Below are 15435 nucleotides of genomic sequence, written 5' to 3' on the forward strand. Positions count from 1 at the left end.
CGCGATCAGCGGCTTGCAGGCTATTCACGGAGACCCACTCCGTGATCTAACAGGAAGCGGCCTTTCCTGATTAATTAGGGAGGCACCTGGCGACGCAGAGCTGCGTCGCTGGTCCTCCAGCTACCACTTTGCCGCCACACGGTATGAGTGTGCGGTCGGCAAGTGGTTAAACATTATTAGCCACTAGTTGACTGAGGGCTGGTTCACATGGACGCTTGGCGGCGTTTACTGCCAAGCGTTCGAGACTCCACGGCTAAACGCTCCCATTCAAGTGAACGTGAGCGTTTAGCATCGTGCGATTACCGTCAATTGCGCAAACGCGGCATTCCGATCCCAATTTAACGCGTCGTTTCAGCCGGCCCTAGAAGCCGCATGCGATGTCCAGGGTCGGCTAGCCGCCGCGGCTTTATGTCCCGTACCGCCACCACCCAATTGAGATGTAATAGGACGACGCGGCTTCACAGCCGCCCCAACGCCGCCTGCTGTCTGTGTGAAGCAGCCCTTAAGCCTGTTTAAAAACGGGCTCTAGGACTGCCACCACTGCATGTCAGCACGCGTGCTGCACCGGTGCGCACACACACGCACCCCTCCTGGCCCATCCTGCCTCCTGTCCCAATGGCTGTCAGTGCAGCACATGCACAGTACCGCAAAAGCACTGACACAGGGACATGGGACGCAGAGACACAGGCAAATTGTTATATAGGATTGAATCTCGACTTGGAATACCAAAACTTCCTCTGATTACAAGGTTAAAGCCCAGTCTTAAAGAGACTCTGTAACATCAAAAACATCCCCTGGGGGGTACTCACCTCGGGTGGGGGAAGCCTCCGGATCCTAATGAGGCTTCCCACGCCGTCCTCTGTCCCACGGGGGTCTCGCTGCAGCCCTCCGAACAGCCGGCGACAGACACGACTGTAAATTCAATATTTACCTTTGCTGGCTCCAGCGGGGGCGCTGTGGCTGCTTTCGGCTCCGAAGTAGACAGAAATACCTGATCTCAGTCGGGTCCGCTCTACTGCGCAGGCGCCGGAAACTTGCGCCTGCGCAGTAGAGCAAACCCGACGTCGATCGGGTATTTCCGCCTACTTCGGAGCCGACAGCCGTCAGAGCGCCTGCGCAGGAGTCGGGAAGGTAAATATTGACGTCATCTTGCACGGAGGGCTGCAGCGAGACCCCTGAGGGATGGAGGACGGTGTGGGAAGCCTCATTAGGAACCGGAGGCTTCCCCCATCCGAGGTGAGTACCCCCCAGGGGACGTTTTGACGTTACAGATCCTCTTTAAGAGGTGATTATTATTTGGATTTATATAGCGCCAACATATTATGCAGTGCTGTACAATAAATAAGGTTACAGACCTTGATAATGACCCCCAACACACGACAATAAGCAATAAGGTGCACAATGCCAGATCATACACTGGAGTAATAGTCTCGGTAATTCACGGTTACTCTGTGAGCAGAGTGCACAGATACAGAAGGAGGGAGGGCCCTGCCAAAGGCTTACAATCTAAAGGGATGGGGTGGTAACATGAAAAGTGGAGGCTGAGTGGAAATTATGTTGGTGATGTTGAATTGTGGATGCTGGCAAATTCAATTGGATTGATTTACACTTAAACCATTACCTTTAAATGGAAACTGCCAGTCAGCGAACTGCCTAGGGCCTTGGTTATGAGCACAGCCAGAGCAAATGTAAACAGGATGGTCTACCAAACTAGGTCAGTTAGCATATCAGCAGTTGCAGGGCTAACAGACTGTAAAGGCAATATTTAAGCGATGTTACCAGACGTCGGGGAACCTCGTTTAACTACTTGCCGACTGCTCCACGGCAATTGGCGTGAGCAGTGCAGCAGCCCCAGGGCCGCTCCACGCCGATTGGTGTGAACGGTCTTCTATAGGGCTACCAGGAGTTCGCATGCACGCTGCGCGCGCATCTCCTGCTTGGGGGGGGGGGCGGAGCTCCGCCCTGTCTTTAGTCTCCGAGCGTTAGACGGCGAAACCGCCGTCTAATTACCCCCTACAGCGCTGTGATCAGCACGTGTCACATGGCTGATCCCTCCCTAGGCCGGGGAGTGATCGGCTGTCAGAGGCTGAAGCCTCTGACAGCTGATCATGCTGATTGACTGGCCAGGGGAGGGAGGGAGGGAGGGAGGGAGCGGGACTGAAAATAAAAAACAACAACATTTATTAAAAAAAAAATGTATAAAGAAATAAAAATATTAAACCACTATGGAGCGATCAGACCCCACCAACAGAGAGCTCTGTTGGTGGGGAGGAAAGGGGGGGGGGGGGGGGGGGAATCACTTGTGTGCTGAGTTGTGCGGCCCTGCAGCTTGGCCTTAAAGCTGCAGTGGCCATTTTAATAAAAAATAGCCTGGTCACTAGGGGGGTTTAACACCATGGTCCTCAAGTGGTTAACTTCTATAGGACCGCATCACGCGGGCATGATTGTGGCGGCAGCCCCAGGCCCGCCTAACGCCACTCAGCATATACTCCTGGGGCGGGGATTTGCAGGAGATCGCATCTCTGTTTGGATGACAGAGCTCTGCTCCATCATCAGTCTCCCAACGGCAATCGCCGCTAGGAGACAGGCGGCAAGACTGCCGTCTATTTACTCTGTACAGCGCTGCGATCTATGGCTGTCACACGGCTGTCCCCTCTAGAGGCTCAGGAGTGATCGGCTGTTATAGGCTGGCGGGGAGAGGGAGGGCTGGCCACAAATAGAAAGGAAAAAAAAGAGCTCTTTTTATTAAAAAAAAATAAGGTAATAAATATTGAAACAAAAAATAAACATTCTGGGAGCAATCAGAGCCCCAAAACACACAATTTGCTCACTCCCAGCTAAAGCAATTTCCTACCTTATTTGGTCAGCGGGTGCCAGTCAGCCAATCAGGTATACTGTCATACACCCTTTGCCTGCCGTACCACATCTCGCAGGAATTGCATAAATTAGGTAGCAATCAGGAGGGAGGCTTCGGTTGGAGGCAATCGTAGATTTTACAGGGACGCCCCGTGTAGGCACATCTCCCACACGGTCCCCTCCCTAACCACTCACCTGTCAACTGCATCCTGGAAGCTGCAAAAAAAAAAAAAAAAATCACAAACAATGGTTCGCACGTGTGTGTTGAGTTGTATGGCCCTGCAGCAAGGCCTTAAAGCTGCAGTGGCCTATTTTGTAAAAAATGTCCTGGTCACTAGGGGGGTTTAAGCCCAGGGTCCTCAAGTGGTTAACATAATAATGTTAAACAATGTTGCCCCCTACGGCGATCATGCATCGTTAAGAGACAGGCACATCAGATTGTTAATATCCCCAATGACTCTGCGCAAAGTACCGCAATTTCTTACTTCCCGTTCGTGTCTGTCGTTAACAGGAAGAGGCATCGTTTAATGACAGTTGTCAAGGGCACGTCATTGGCAGGGAGGGCTTTCGAGTACATAAATACTCGAATTTGGAATGCTAATATGTAGGTTAATTAATGCACCTGTGCTTGCGGGATGGGGGGGGGTGTTAATTTACCCAGAGGTCTGGGGATCCGATGCGTGTCAGTGCTGTAACACTCCGCTGTGTGTAAACTCAATTTGTAAGAGAAAGAAGAAGGGGAATAATGAGAACCCAACAATGCTTCTGGGGATATATGATGGACACCTAATGATTTTGTGTGGCTGGGAAGGTGGTGGGATGGGTCCTGGGAGCCGGCTCGGGGCTGCTGCTAGGGCCCCCAAGTTACTTTTGCCCCGGGGCCCCATTGTAGCTAGTGGTGGAACACGTCCCATAGGATGCATATTACAGAGGTGACACGCATAGGATCCCCGGACTTCTGGGTAAGTTAACCACCCCTATCCTGCAGGCACAGGTGCATTAATTAACCTACATTAGCATTCCGAATTACAGCATTTCTGTACTTGAAAGCCCATCCCTGGTCGCTGGACCCGTCGGGTGGGGAGAATGTACCTTTAGAAGTTACACATAAGCCACTAGGTATTAAAGTGTGAAGCCAGCATCACAAATCAAATTAGTAGTAAAAAAAAAAAAAAAACACTATATGCCACTCAACAAGAGGTTAAAGCTGAACTCCAGCTATTTTTAATGCAATTTCTTCCATTCACCCCTTCTGTATTTTCTTGAAATTAACTACCTGAAGACCGCCCCACACCAACGGGCGTGGCCGCAGTGGCAGCCCCAGGACTGCCTAACGCCAATTGGCATCAAGTCCTGGGGGCCGCCTAAAGCAGGAGATCGCGCGCATCTCCTGCTTGAGAGGCGGAGCTCCGCCCCGACTTCAGTCTCCGAGCGGCGATCGCCACTCGGTTGACTGTGACTGCGTAACCGCAGTCTATTTACATGGTACAGTGCTGCGATCTGCAGCAGCGCTGTACTGGGGACACTGCTGTCCCCCTGGGACATTAGAGAGCGATCGGCTCTCATAGGCAGAAGCCTATGACAGCCGATCGCCAGCATTGGCCGGCTGGGTGGAGGGAGGGGCTTTAGGGAGAAAAAAAATAGCAAAATGTATTAATAAAAAAATATTGTAAATATTTGTTTAAAAAAATAAACACTGTGTGTGTGTGGGGGGGGGGGGGGGGAGGTGGAGGGTGATCAGACCCCTCCAATAGGAAGCTCTGTTGGGGAGTTGTGCGACCCTGCAGCTATGCCTTAAAGCTGCAGTGGTCAACTTTTGAAAATTGGCCTGGTCTTTAAGGGGGGGGGGGGGGGGGGGGGGGGGTTAACACTGTGGTCCTTAAGAGGTTAAAATGATTTCCTGATTTGTAATTATAGCAGCATTTTTCAGTAGTTATATTGGATCATATCACCATTTCAGCCCAAAAAATATTTCAATTGCACTATAGATTAAGGCTAGGTTCACAGTGGTCAGATGCATAACGCATGTGTTCGAATAAGTGTCAACGGCAATGGAGACTGGACTTCGTATTATACGAGCTCGCTGCATGCAAGCTTTGTATTAAAGTCTAGCAGGTACAACGCAGTACTTTGAACAGCACGGTGGAGTAGTGGTTAGCACTCTCGCCTTGTAGTGCTGGGTCCCCGGTTTGTATCCCAGCCAGAGAACTATCTGCAACGATCTGTGTGGGTTTTCTCCAGGCACTCCGGTTTCCTCCCACATCTAAAAAACATACAGATTGGCTTTATTAGTATTTATATGGCACAAACCTCTTCCATAGTGCTGTACAAAGTATATTGTCTTAACTGTCCCTCAGAGATGCTCACAATCTAATACAGTGAAGTCATAAGACAATATACTCTGTAGAGCGCGGGAGATGTCAGCGCTATATAAATGCTAAACAACAACAACAGGTCCATAGAATTGTATGGGCAACAAGTTGACATGCATAATTATTCTGCATCACAACTGTCACCTACCCTCAAACTTTTCCTTGTGGGGCTTCAAAGTGTTCCTTAACCAAGTGGAGGAATTGATCCCTTCACTGTACTTGGAGCTTCATCCAGCTTCAGGAAGCATCATAAGGGGTTCCACATGAAAGCAAAGTAGTCTATCTAATTTGCATTTTTTCAGGGTGAAAATTTAATACCTGCTCAGCGGAGATCCTAGATTTATGAAACTGCTATTAAGATTATGTATAAAAAAAAATGTTTAAAATAAGATTATGTATGAAGAAAGAAAAGCAGCAGGGGGCACCAACATCACAGACATTTGAAAGAAAAAAAAAATCACTTTAAAGTGGTCAGTGATAATAAAAAAGGGTCTTAAATGGGACAAAATCTTGTGTGTGTGTGTGTGTGTGTGTGTGTGTGTGTGTGTGTGTGTGTGTGTGTGTGTGTGTGTGTGTGTGTGTGTGTGTGTGTGTGTGTGTGTGTGTGTGTGTGTGTGTGTGTGTGTGTGTGTGTGTGTGTGTGTGTGTGTGTGTGTGTGTGTGTGTGTGTGTGTGTGTGTGTGTGTGTGTGTGTGTGTGTGTGTGTGTGTGTGTGTGTGTGTGTGTGTGTGTGTGTGTGTGTGTGTGTGTGTGTGTGTGTGTGTGTGTGTGTGTGTGTGTGTGTCTATGTTTATTGAGACATTACTAGGGTATGGAGGAGTTATAGTGTTTAATGTTGGGAAAAAGTTATGTAGGTCACGGGACTAGGACATGGGAGGTAAGTAATATTTTACTTTGGAGGATGTGGCTGAGTGTGGGGGAAGGAGGGGGGATTCATTGATAATTTTGTGCTTTTGCAGTCTAGCATAGTGCACTGGCAGCTTTGTAAACTCACAGTGCCAAACTGTCAGAGCCAGATTCATATACACCGATTATAAAGTGCAACAAGAGCTCAGCCACAAATCAGCAGAAGTCTAAGGGCTCGTTTCCACGAGTGCGGGGTGCGTCTCCCAGACGCACGCCGGCACTGAGCGGGATCGCAGGCGAATCCCATGAGCCGTGCCATGCACGGCTATGGGATTCGCAGCCTCCGTTGCTAATTCTGCGGGGGGTTCCGGGGGAATCGCTCCTGCAAGCGATTCTGCGGCGCCGCCGTCATCCCCTATGGCAGTTTCCCTGTGCGATTCATGTGCGGGGAAACTATGCAGAATCGCGGCGGAAACGGGCCCTTAAGCAGATTCATACTGACACAATAAGAAAAATCAATTGAGATCCTTTTCTCTCGAATGAGATTGTTTTATCAAATAGGAGAGCTGGAAATTTTGTTTGCATTAAATAGAATCAGTTGTTTTTAACCACTTGCCGACCGCGCACTCATACCGCGCGTCGGCTGTGGCAGCTGCAGGACCATGCAGGCTAATTAATCAGGAAACAGCTGTGTCCTGTCATTTCACGGCGGGGGGCTCCGTGATTAGCCTGCGGGCCGCCGATCGCGGCTCGCAGGCTAAATGTAAACACAAGCGGAAATAATCCACTTTGTTTACATTTTTACAACGCTGCTACAGTAGCAGCGTTGTAGTAGATCAGCGATCCCCGGCCAATCAGCGGCCGGGGATCGCTGGCACATGACAGCGGGGAGCCTGTTAGAGGCTGCACAGGACAGATCCGTTCCTGTGCAGCCTCCGATCTCTCGGGGAAGGGAGGGAGGAGAGGGAGAGGGGGAATCCTGCAGTGGAGGGGACTTTAAGGTGCCCCCCCCCCCTCCCCACCCACAGCATACAGGAGCGATCAGACCCCCCCAGCACATCATCCCCCTAGTGGGGAAAAAAGGGGGGCGGTCTGGTCGCTCTGCCTGTCATTTGATCTGTGCTGGGGGCTGTAGAGCCCACCCAGCACAGATCTGAAAAAGCAGCGCTGGTCTTTAAGAGGGGGTAAAGGCTAGGTCCTCAAGTGGTTAAACTGCAAAAGAATCTAAAATGACTTTGTTATTATAAAAATTGCATTTAAAATCTATACAAGTGTGGATAGCATAAGATCATCATACACACTTCTAAACGTTGGTTTGAGTGCTGTGAGACATATTGTTATTGGATCTACCAATAATGGTGAATGAAGTGCAGTCTGCCAGATCTACCTGCATACCTAGTGCCAACTGTAAAGCATGCCAGTGAAGGAATATGGACTGAGGTTTTTTTTTTTTTTTATTACGGATTGAGCTAGGCCACACTAAAGGGAAATTGTATTGCTACAGCATGAAATTACATTATGGTTTGAGGAGGAATAGTAATTAACACTGCCTGTTATTTCAAGCAGCAGGGTAAGCTGTCATTCGGCTCACCCTGCGCCAAAGTGACAGGGCGGCAGAACACCATGTATCCGTTTCAGTATCCAAAGCATTAAAAGGTTTGTTCACACGTAAACATTTTAAAATGCTTTCCACTACTTCAGCATTTCCCAGAGTACCGTGACACGGTGTCGCGGCAGCTTTGGGTATGTGTCCCCGTCCCGCTCTCTCCCTCCACTGTGTGTAATTAGAGCAGGGCTACAAGAAAATGGGCCCGATGTCCACAAACGTGGACGTCGGCGACCATTTAGCTGTAGCAATACACTAATTATACACGAAGCGGAAACAGAGCTGGGCGCTGAAGAGACGTAATTGTTGGAATCAAAGGAGCTGGGTGAGTGAGCCGCGGCCGTCACCTGCTCATGCTACTTGAAAGGGGGGGGGGGCACCTATGCTACCTATACCTGACTTCCTAAACTGGGGACGCCTATGCTTGGCTACCTATGGCTCCCTACATACCTATACTGCAGGCACCTACATACTATACCTATACTGAGAGTTTTATAGAGTCTACTGTGGAAGAACTTGACTGGCCTACACAAAGCCAAGATCTGATGCGACTCAAATGCTTGTGGGATGTGTTCAGACAGTTGTTCTCAAGTTTGATAGTCTTTGGACCACTTTAAAGGACAACTGAAGAGAGAGGTATATGGAGGCAACCATGTTTATTTCCTTTTAAACAATACCAGTTGCCTGGCAGCCCTGCTGACCCTCTACCTCTAATACTTTCAGCCATAGACCCTGAACAAGCATGCAGCAGATCAGGGGTTTCTGACATTATTGTCAGATCTGATAGATTAGCTGCATGCTTGTTTCTGGTGTTATTCAGACACTTCTGCAGCCAAACAGACCAGCAGAGCTGGCAGGCAACTGGTATTGCTTAAAAGGAAATAAACATGGCAGCCTCCATAGTCTTCTCACTTCAGTTGTCCTTTAAGCCATGGCAGATGCTGAGAGCCTCTTCTTTCCTAAGAAACTGTACATCAGGGGTCCCCAACCACCGGGCCGCGGCCCGGTGCCGGTCCGTGAGCAGTTTTCATCCGGGCCGTGGATCTGGCCTCTTGCCCCCCTCCCTCCGCGGCCGCCGCTCCTGTTAACTTATGAGCGGCGGCTGCTTGCACTTTTATATTCCGTGGTGGCCCCTGTCCTCCATGCTTTATCTTCTATAACCGCAGCACGTCCCGCGGCTGCTAAGGAGGAAGGAAACAAGAACGGTTACCATGGTAACGGCGTATATCGCTCCTGCTTGCTTCCTCCTTAGCAGCCGCGGGACGTGCTGCGGTTATAGAAGATAGAGCATGGAGGACAGGGGCCACCACGGAATATAAAAGTGCAAGCAGCCGCCGCTCATAAGGTAACTGGACCGGCGACCGCAGAGGGAGGGAGGGGGAACTCAGGGCACCTGTCCAGGCTACACACACTGGGCTGACTATACCAGCCACGCTGGGCTGACTATACCAGCCACGCTGGGCTGACTATACCAGCCACGCTGGGCTGACTATACCAGCCACGCTGGGCTGACTATACCAGCCACGCTGGGCTAACTATGCTAGCTACCCGCAGTAACTATACTAGAGCAACTATATTAGCCACCTATGCTGGGGGCAACTATACCTAGATACCTATACACTCCAAATCGGAGGGGGGCTCCTTCCACTACAAATTTGGCGGGATTCAGCCACTAACCCTGCCCCCTGCAACCCCCCGAGAAAGGTTTGGTTGGGGACCCCTGCTGTACATAACTAAAATAGCTAAATAAAGAAGTGTACTCCTATTTGCACTTGTGCAGACTTGCATATCTGTGTCCTGTCAGCAGTTGTGTCAGGAAAGCGACATAAAAATTAAGCCATAGTTCCTGCTGAGGGCCACTAAACACACCCCACAGCAGTGTGAGAACAGCTGCTTCAATGTTTTGTGAAATAAGAGAACCTACAGAATTTTGAGATAGTATTTTATGCATCCCATATTTTCCTAGCTATTAATAAAAATGACCCTATATTTATACAAGTGTAGGATAATACACTGCAGCCTTTTCTTTTTATTGCTTGGACTTCAATTCACTAAAGCTGAGTTCCAACTTCAGCGGATGCAAGAAAAAAAACATTTTTGGAGGCATTTACCTCACAAGTCGGTAATTTTAGTTCTCCATGCGTTAAGTCTTTGTGAATTGCAGTCATCGAGTGGCAAAAATAAGGCTGCACAGGTAAGGATATTCCTGCTACTAAGACTGCACCTAAATCAATCATCTATCAGATCATCAAGAAGAGAGGTTCAATTGTTGGGAAGAAGGCTTCAGGGTGCCCAAAAAGTCTAGCAAGTGACAGGACCGTCTCCTAAAGAGGATTCATCTGCGAGATCAGGGGGGCCCACCCATGCAGAGCTATGAATGGCAGCAGGCAGGTGTGAGTGCGCCACAGACAGGAAAAAACACGTTTGGAGGATGGACTAGTGTCCAAAAGGGCAGCAAAAAAAGCCACTTCGCACAAAAAAAACCCCATCAAGGACAGACTGATATTCTGCAAAAAGTACAGGGATTGGACTGCTGAGGACTGGGGTTGAGTCATGTTCTCTGATAAAGCCCTTTTCCAAATGTTTGGGGCATCTAGCAAAAGGATTGTTCGGAGAAGAAAAGGTGAGCACTACAATCAGTCCAGTCTCATGTTATCCAAGGTCTCTCTCACAATTGTGCCCAAGAACACAGTCATGAATAATGTTAAAAAATAAAATTATACCAAAATCCTCCGACAGTAACTTTTCCCATCCATCCAAGAACAATTTGGTGAAAAATAATGACCTTTTTAACATGATGGCACACAATGCCTTAAGACCAAAGTGATAACTAAATGGCCTAGGGAACAAAACAAATTTTGGGTCTATGCCTGGAAAACTCCCCAAACCTCAATTCAATTGAGAACGTGTGGTTAATCCTCAAGAGGTGGGTGTACAGACAAAAACCTACAAATTCTGACAAACTCCAAGCATTAATTGTGAAAGTATGGTTTGCTATTAGTCAGGATTTGGCCCAGAAGTTGATTAAAAGCATTCCAGGGCGAATTGCAGTTTTGTAGGTCTTAAAAAAGAAGTGCCAACACTGCAAATATTGACTTAGCATCAACTTGATGTAATGCTCAATAAAAGCCTTTGAAACTTCTGAAATGTTTGTAATTATACTTCAATACACCACAGAAACAATTGACAAAAAAGATCTAAGTACACAGAAGCAGCAACATTTTGTGAAAACCAGCATTTGTTGCATTCTCAATACTTTTGGCCAGGACTGTATACTGATCAGTCAAAACTTAATAAAATGCCTTGATTGGTGTAGGTCCTTTCAGTTTCACCAAACCGGCTCTGACACATCCACACATGGGCTCCACAAGACCGCATAAGGTGTCCTGTGGAATCTGGCAAAAAAAAAAAAAGTCGTCAAAAGCAGAGCAAGTCGTGTAAGTTGCAAGATGGGGCCCTTTATGGATCAGATCTTTTTTTCTGTGGGCTAGGGGGTTGGCAGCACATGAAAAATACTTGGACTAAGGCCTTGCTCACATCTGCTGCGCTGAAAAACGTGTTAAAGCGTGTGGTAAAAAAAACTCGTGCGCTTGTGCGCGCTTTAGTGCGCGTTTGTGCGTTGCGCTGCTTTAAAGCACGTTTTGCTTACTGTAGCTGCAGCAGTTGTCAATAAAACTTTGTTTTTGTATGTAAATGTATTTTTTTCTCCAATTAGGAGTAAAAAACGCATGCGCTTCTATGCGCTAAAAAAAAACAACGCACCTATTTACTTGCATTGATGTGCGCTTTACAGCTCAGCGCACAGAAATGCATGCAACACTACGTTTTTGTAACGCTGCTCAGCACAGCGATGTGAACCAGGTACATTTAGTTACATGGAAAAATCAATACCTTGTTGAACGCACAGGGCAGTGCGCTGTAGAAATCGCACAGAAACGTCCCTGATGTGAACGAGGCCTAAGATGTGGGGAACCTGAAGGACAGAGAAAAAAATAATTCATCCTAACAGGTCACCAAGGATAAGCAGGCGAGAGTGGGAAGAAAGCATTAAGAGGATGGAGTGCAGAGTATTGGTCAAGAGGCAAAGATTTAGGCAAGTTAATCCCCTCTGCTGCAGCACTCACTAGCACGCCGGTTCATTTTGTCAGACAAAACTGAATCTTGCTCTCCTCTGCTCATTACTGAAGGCCACTTTCATTGCTTTGTGGTCCAATCCTGTCACATATGTAGGTACTTTTGAGGGTGGACAGGGTTAAGTATGGGCTGACTATAAAGCAGCTATGCTTCCCCATACACAGTAAGCTGTAATGCACACCTTTCTTTTAATCACTAGCATGAATTTATCCAGCAATGTAGGCTACAGATGAGCCCTATAAGATTTTGTCCCTATTCAAGGTTGCTGATAATGTTACACCTGCCCATTTTTTCTGATTCAACACATCTTACTTGTGCTTCAAGAACGGTTTACTTTCTGCCCAACATTCCCTACTCTAAAGAGACTGAAGCTAATAAAATTTGCCATTTTTATTTTTTAGTTCGCTTCAGAAGTCTCAGCAGAGGTAAACCGCCACAAAACGAGGGATTTAGACCCCCCAAATCACTGGGCAAACATTCACGACCATCTTGGTCGTGGATTGTGCTGCCCTGAGAGGCAGAGCTTTCAGCTGCAGCTCTGCCTCTGACGTCAATCGCCGTGCGGATCTCCGCCTCTCCCCACCCCTCTCAGTGAAGGAAGAGTGAGAGGGGCAGGGAGAGGCGGCAATAGACATCAGTAGAGGCAGAGCTACCGCAGAAAGCTCTGCCTCTTTCAGGAAGCGCTGACCGGATTGCCCCCCAGAGATTTGGGGGGTCTAAAGCCCTCATTTTTGCGGCGGGGATGCGGCAGTTTACCTCTGTTGAGACTTCTGAAGCGAAATACAAGGTATAAAATGGCAAATTTTATTTGCTTCAGAGTCTCTTTAAAGTGTTTGTGTCAGAAACAGCATCACTGAGGTCTTTGGGCAACCACATTTTAGCCCCAAAAGGTCAGACATGCATTTACAACACAAAAAATGGAATTGAAAGGGGATTTGGAATTGGAAAGGAGGCGGAGAATAGGGAAAGGGGTTGATCCTCCTCCAACATGGACCAAAAAGCTAACAGACATATGAGAAAGGTATCTAAAGCATACAACAGCAAACAATAAAACAGCACATAAAATAGAAAGTAGAGTATCAACGAAATCCTAATTTTTCCAACTTGGTGTAAGCAGCTTGAAATTGGACTAAAGTTACCATACTGGCAGCAAATGCAGTTGTTCAATGCTAAGGCTGCAGACAAAGTGCAGCATCATTTGCACAGTCCAAAACATTAGCATTTCATTGATCATCTCTAATAGAAAGCATACTAGTATGCTAGCACACAGAAAGGTAATGTAATAAACTGCAATACAAATAAAGAAATGGAGATTATGGAGTATTGTGTAAAATATTCTAGCCAGCAAGTTCAGTGTGCCTAGTGTGCATAGGATCTGCGAGAAGCAATCACAATCAAAATAATCACCAAAGCCTGGGGACCTAGTAGCCTTCAATCAGCAATCTGCTTGTAACTGAAGTCTATCCTCGTCTCACCCTCTGGGGTGGCCAAAAAAAAAATGTTACATCCATGTGACTCTCCCTCATGAATGTTTGCATAATGTCCGGACACAGCCCATTTTACATTTTTGTTCCTAATGTCCAGAATGTGTTCATAAATACATTTTTGAAGAGCATTTTGTCTTTCCTATGCAAAAAGAACCATAATTGCATAATAGAAATCAAACGACACCATTCGCATTGCAGCTTAGAAAATGTTAGCCTTTTATGAACACGGGACAATATTCTTTAACTATATGGAGTAGGTATTAATCCCTCCATAAAATCAGCCCCAATCTCTTATGCACTTATGCAATTTAACAGGAAACACTTATGCAATTTAACAGGAAATTTGGTATCAAGGTACATGCAGGTTCAAAGGATGCAGTCAGGTAGTCCTAAAACACCAAATGTGCATGTCCAACAAAAGTGGCTAAAAGACATCCAGAAAAATACCACAAACTAATTTTGAGACTACTTGGACCTTCTTCAGGTCAAACTAGAGTAGTAAGGAATGTTAGAAAGAGATGCCTTGTGCTTGGAACTTTTTTGTGGTTATATTCAATACTGTGGAAACTGACTGGACGGAACTATATACAGCTGAAATAGTGTTTCCCTAGCAAATTATTAAGCAATTTGCCTTAAGATGTGGGGAAAACATTTATTTTTTATGTTGACTCAGTGTTAATACTAAAGCTACAATTAATCTAAGTTTAAGTGGCTTTAAAGGGGAACTTCGGCCTAAACAAACATACTGTCATCAAGTTACATTAGTTATGTTAATTAGAATAGATAGGTAATATAATCTCTTACCCACCCTGTTTTAAAAGAACAGGCAAATGTTTGTGATTCATGGGGGCTGCCATCTTTGTCATGGGGCAGCCATCTTTTTGGTTGAAAGGAGGTGACAAGGAGCAGGAGACACAGTTCCAACTATCCTGTGTCCTGATAACCCCTCCCAGCTGCATGCGATAGACTTCAAATGTCAAATTCAAAATGTAAAAAAAAAAAAAAATTGCACCAAAACAGCAGCAAGAGAACAACAAAATCAGAAATCCCATCATGCTTTGCACAGCATCAGGGGAAAAAAAGCCCGGGCAGTTTTCTTCTGTGCAGCTAAAAATGAGGTTTGTATAAGAGAAACAAAGTTCGGATGCTGTGAAACTGTTAAAGAAACACAAAGCCTTTTCAGTGCTACTGAGTCGATTTTTAGTCTAGATGTTCACTTTAAACCCACATTTATTATTGTAATAAAATAATTCTCCAGTAGCAACTGTGTTAGCATATGTTACATCTCCTGCTTACCACAAGGTAGTGCCGATTGCTCATAAGTGGTTTATTGCCCGCATGTCTTCATGGCCACTAAACAAAACAGCAATGCCAAAGCTGTCATTTTTTTTTCTCAAGGTAAAAATAAAACTTCACTTGTAAACGTTACGGATTTTTGTGTAAGAAATTGAATGTGATCTCCTAGGAAGTGAATAAACTGACTTCAGTACCACTTTAAACTCTTCAGATGATGCATGCAAAATGTGGGCCTGCAGTACAGCAAAGGCAGCTGCAATTCATTGCTAAGCTGATGTGTGTTCCATATGTATGAGTTTCCACTTACACATGTAGGAAATGTAGACTGAAGACCCCATGAAATGGCAGAGCTGCTACATTTTTGGGCCACAACATATAAACTGAAACTGGAAGTGCCAACCAACCACCTCATCCACAAAAGCAGAGGTGAACCTTTACATTAACAGAAGTCCATGTCAGTAAATATAGGAGACACACTTTGGCTTTTAAACTTGCGTAACAGTGTAGTTCACCTACAAAACATTCTGGGTGTTTCTTCAAAAACATCATATGCAAACTACCCTTCTAAGCATTAGTTTAAAGGCCAGCAGTGTGCCTCCTGTTATTGTACCCATGAGAATGGTGTGCAGGTAGTGACCCAAAGAGAACTGGCAGCTGAGGTAAATTGGATAAAAGTTTTCACATGAAACACACAATGTTGCACAAGGTCAGTGTCACTGCAACTACTAGAGTTTACGGTTCACATGCATTTACATCCTGAGATGTAGGTCTGTGAACGGTGACAATAACCATCATATTTCATGGTTACTCGAAAAACAAATCCACAAACCAGAACTAG

The 15435-nt window shown here is 46.4% G+C and overlaps 1 long non-coding RNA gene across 1 annotated transcript in view; it reads right to left on the reverse strand.

Moving 5' to 3' along the window:
• LOC137503951 (uncharacterized) overlaps positions 1-1705 on the reverse strand; it is a 32972-nt gene extending 31267 nt beyond the window's left edge. Inside the window, exon 1 of the long non-coding RNA XR_011019384.1 lies at positions 1622-1705. This is a non-coding gene — a long non-coding RNA (uncharacterized lncRNA). The remainder of the gene's footprint in view (positions 1-1621) is intronic.
• Positions 1706-15435: the final 13730 nt, after the last annotated feature.

The sequence above is a fragment of the Hyperolius riggenbachi genome, chromosome 4, assembly GCF_040937935.1.
Source record: "Hyperolius riggenbachi isolate aHypRig1 chromosome 4, aHypRig1.pri, whole genome shotgun sequence".
Lineage (NCBI taxonomy): Eukaryota > Metazoa > Chordata > Amphibia > Anura > Hyperoliidae > Hyperolius > Hyperolius riggenbachi.